The following is a 5,188-nucleotide window of genomic DNA, read 5'->3' as shown; positions in this document are numbered from 1 at the left end:
CTCATAATTCCCACGTGTTGTGGGAGGGACCTGATAGGAGATAATTGAATCATGGAAGTGGTTTTCCCCATACTGTTCTCATAGTAGTGAATAAGTCTCACAAGATATGGTGGTTTTATCAGGGTTTTCTGCTTTTGCATCTTCCTCGTTTTATCTTTGCCTGTTGCCATGTGAGGCATGACTTGCTCTTCCTTGCCTTCCACCATGATTGTGAGGCTTCCTCAGACATGTGGAACTCTAAATCCAATTAAACCTCCTTCTTTTGTAAATTGCCCAGTTTTGGGTATTTCTTTATCAGCAGTGTGAAAATAGACTAATACAGTAAATTGGTACCAATAGAGTGGAGCATTGCTGAAAAGATACCCAAAAATGTGGAAGCGACTTTGGACCTGGGTAACAGGCAGAGGTTGAAACACTTTGGAGGGCTCAGAAGAAGATAGGAAAATATGGGAAAGTTTGAAACTTCCTAGATACTTGTTGAATGGCTTTGCCCAAAATGCTGATAGCATTATGGACAATAAGTCCCAGGCTGAGGTGGTCTCAGATGGAAATGAGGAATTTATTGGGAACTGGAGCAAAGGTGACTCTTGTTATGTTTTAACAAAGAGACTGGCAGAAGTTTGCCCCTGTCCTAGAGATGTATGGAACTTTTAACTTGAGAGAGATTATTTAAGGGTATTTGACAGAAGAAGTTTCTAAGCAGCAAAACATTTAAGAGGTAACTTGGACCCCGTTAAAAGCATTCTATTTTAAGAGGGAAACAGCATAAAATTTTGAAATATTTGTAGCTTGACAACGTGATAGAAAAGAAGATTCTATTTTCTGAGGAGAAATTCAAGCCAGCTGCAGAAATATGCATAAGTAACGAGGAACCAAAGGCTAATCCCCAAGACAATAGAGAAAATGTCTTCAGGGCATGTCTGAGGTCTTCAGGGCAGCTTCTCCCATCACAGATCTGGAGGTCTAGGAGGAAAAAGTGGCTTTGTGGGCTGGGCCCAGAAAGAGTCCAGAGCTGTGTGCAGGCTAGGCATTGGATTCCCGAGTCTCAGCCACTCCAGTTGTGGTCCAGCCCTGAAAGGGGCCAATGTAGAGTTCGGGTCATGATTTCAGATGGTAAGAGCCCCAAGCTTTGGCAGCTTACATGTGGTGTTGAGTTTGTGGGTAAACAGAAGTCAAGAATTGAGGTTTGGGAACTTTCACCTAGATTTCAGAAGTTTGCTGCAGGGATGGGGTCCTCATGGATAACCTCTGATAGGGCAGTGTGGAATGGAAATGTGGAGTACACAGAATCTTAACTGGGGTACCACTTAGTGGGGCTGTGAGAATAGCGCTTCCATTCTCCAGACCCCAGAATGCTAGATCCACTGATAGCTTGCACCATGCACCTGGAAAAGCTGCAGAAACTCAGTGCCAGCCTGTGAAAGCAGCTGGGAGGGGGGGCTGTACCCTGCAAAGCCACAGGGGCAGAGCTGCCCAAGATCATGAGAACCCATCTCTTGCATCATCATGACACAGATGTGAGACATGGGGTCAAAGAAGATCATTTTGGAGCCTTAAGGTTTGTCAGCCCTGCTGGATTTCAGACTTGCATTGGCCTTGTAGTCCCTTTGTTTGGCCAATTTCTCTCATTTGGAATTGTTGTATTTATCCAATATCTGTACTCCCATTGTATCTAGGAAATAACTAGCTTATGATTTTACAGGCTCATAGGCAAAAGAGACTTGGCTTATCTCAGATGAGACTTTAGACTATGGACTTTTGAGTTAATGCTGAAATGAGTTAAGATTTTGGGGGACTTTTGGGAAGGCATGGTTGGTTTTGAAATGTGAGGAAATGAGATTTGGAAGGGGACAGGGGTAGAATATGGTTCAGCTCTGTATCCCCACCCAAATCTCATCTTGAGTTGTACTCCCATAATTCTCATGTGCTGTGGGAGGGACCTGATGGATAATTGAGTAATGGGGGCAGTTTTTCCCATACTGTTCTCATGGTACTGAATAAGTCTCACAAGATCTGCTGGTTTTATCAGGAGTTTCTGCCTTTGTGTCTTCCTCATTCTCTCTTTGCCTACTGCCATTCATGTAAGATGCAACTTGCTCTTTCTTGCCTTCCACCATGATTGTGAGGCTTCCCCAGCCACGTGGAACTCTAATTAAACCTCTTTCTTTTGTAAATTGCCCAGTCTTGGGTGTGTCTTTATCAGCAGTATAAAAACAAACTAATACACTCGTTCTCCAATCTGTAGAAGATTAAAAGTAGCAAATTAGAAGGTAAAAACAAGTAATGAAAGTTGTCAGTATAGATGACAGACTGCAATGAAAAATGACAGACAATCTTGTAGCAAGCTGGAGGATGAAATCTCTATGACTATACTGAAGCAATTACATATTTCAATAAATAAAAAGAGCATGGTAATATGCTACATGGTCTGACACTTGATGGACATATTGATCTATTTTTGAGTCATGAAGCAAGATATTTTTATACTGTTAAATTTTGTTTATCATCTTGCATATAAATTTAGATAAAATATAATGTAGCTTGCTGATTTTCTAAACATTTCAGTTCTAAAAAAGGCTACTTTCAGTTTTCTGAAAAACTAACATTTTTAGAATACCTTTTTCCTTGATGATGCTAGATTAAAAGTAAATTACCCTGTGTATATGTGTATGTGGGAAGAAATGTGAGTACATGGAATGAATTTTAACATGGACATCAACATATACAGAGGCAGAGCTCCTCCTAGGGTGTGGGGAACAGGGGCCTAGTCTGAGGCCTCTGACGGTATAAACAACTTAATTTTAAAACCATATAAAATGAATGGGCTCATATGAAGTATAGTGATTAATTGATGAAGATTTAGAATATTGGGTAGATCAAGATAATTTATAACAATGGATACAGAAGAGGTACTTTTGCAATGGTTTATTAGGCAAAAAGTGTAGTGTATGTGAAGATTCTTCATAGTGTTCAAGCATTGTCTCTTTCTTTTACGGTCCAGAAATTATATCTTTGAGTATTTTATTGTCAAATGTGTTATTTCTGGCTAATTTTATATCTCTTACTGTGATAAAGTATAGCAATACTATTATTAATCATAATACTATGACTCTACATGACCAGTTTATTTTAAAGTAATGTACATCTACTTGCTTCCGCAATCCTCTGTCATTAATTTAATGTTGGTTACACTATCACTCATGGCACTACCTCACCCATCCTACCCTTTGTGAATACTAACTTCCAGTGCCTTTCTTAAAAGTTTATTACTGTGCTTTCTTGATGAAGATCACCAATGTAAGTCTAACTCAGAGTATGCAGAAAAACATGAGCAATATTTTGTGTCATGGTCACGCTAAGTTTATCAATCACAATTTCATGATATAAGACACATCTTTCAACAATGTCTTATTTTGAACTCTTTAGACCATAATCAATACATTTATAGAATATAATCTTTTTCAATGTTGATAGCATCCCTGTATTTTATACATAGCTATCGGCATGGAGGATAGACAAGGGACCCACAAGAAGAGTAAGAACAATGGTTATATTTTCTCAAGAAATGCCCATCCTTCATCCAACACAGGTTATGACCAACCTGATAGAGTTTTATGTTTTAACATCAATAGAAAGCAAGGGAGGTCACTGTTGGGTAATGGTCTCAATACCCCACAGAGGAGTCAGGTGGAGCCACCTCCAGAGGACTGCCTAACACATGACACAAAGCCTATGGAGGACATAGGATGGCCATACTGGGTGCTAGCAGCATACAGCACACAGGGTAAATTTTCAAACATGCAGATAAAGACCAAGTGGAGATGAGGGACCATGAGCTCTCCGAAAACAACTCATTCTGTGTTCATTGTGAAAGTCACCCCAAGTCAGCATGTTGCTACTATTTGGGCTGTCAAATATCACACAATCCGGTGAAAGAAATACAGTGCTTGGGCTGTAATTCAGCCACTGTGTCCCAGTATGATTCCACTGATATGAATCTTGAAGCTTCCCAGGGCATCCTGTAAACATCATATGCAGGGTAGTGCATCTGAAAATAAATTAAAGGTGAGAAATGGGGATGAGGGCCCACTTGGATCCCATTCAGACTCAAGACAGCTTGCTCAAACATAAGTATCAGCCTTGGCCAGAGTCAGGTACCAGAGAAGGATTTAGACAAATTTGAGGAAGACACTTCAGGTCAGTGATACTCATAACATTCTGTAGTATACTGCCCAAAAGGCTCTTTTGTCTCTGCCCTATCCCAGTCACTGGAGGGTTACTTTAAAAGCTTGAGGAGGAGGCTGGTCAAGATGGCCAGCTAGAAGCAGCTAGTGTGCACCATTCTCACAGAGATAAATAGAAGCAGCAATTAATACACCACCTTCAACTGAAACATCCAGGTATGTGCATTGAGATTCATCAAAAAAAGAAGAAAAAGCCCTTAACCCCTAAACAACAGAGAAAATCAAGGCAGGATGACCATCCACCTAGGAGTGACACAGAACCAGGGGAGCTTCCCCTGGCCAGGGAAGTGGTCCCAGGCCTCACTTCTCACTGGAAAGGGCCACCCAACCTGGGCAGCACAACAACTCTGCCCTTGCCTGACTACTCCAATCAGAGGCAGCCCAGCAGTTGAAAAGCAAACAAATAAAAAAATACATGCAGACATAAACAATGCAAGAAATGCAGCAACTCAAATGGCCAGAGTGTCTTATATCCTCCAAACGACTGCATTAGTCCTCCAAATGAGTGGATTAGTTTTCCAACAAGGGCACTTAATCAGAATCAGTTGTCTGAAATGACAGAAATAGAATTCACAATACTTATAGAAACAAAGATCATCAAGAGTCAAGAGAACAGCAAAACCCAATCCAAGGAAACTAAGAATCACAATGAAATGATACAGGAGCTGACAAACAAAATATCCACAATAAAAAATAACCCAACTTATTCGAAAAAGCTGAAGAACACACTACAAGAAATTCACAATGCAATCACATGTATTAGCGGAATAGGTCAAGCTGAGAAAAGAATGTTGGAACTTGAAGACTGGTTCTTTGGAATAAGAGAGTCAGACAAAAAATAAATAATAATAATAAATGAAAAGAAACAAACAAAAAAACTCTGGAAAAATATGGAATTATGTAAAGAGCCCAAATCTATGAATTATTCACATCCCTAGAAGGAT

Source organism: Aotus nancymaae, unplaced genomic scaffold (assembly GCF_030222135.1).
Source record: "Aotus nancymaae isolate 86718 unplaced genomic scaffold, 86718_ANA_hifiasm-v0.15.2.pri h1tg000004l, whole genome shotgun sequence".
Lineage (NCBI taxonomy): Eukaryota > Metazoa > Chordata > Mammalia > Primates > Aotidae > Aotus > Aotus nancymaae.
Note: the sequence above shows the minus strand (reverse complement) of the source record.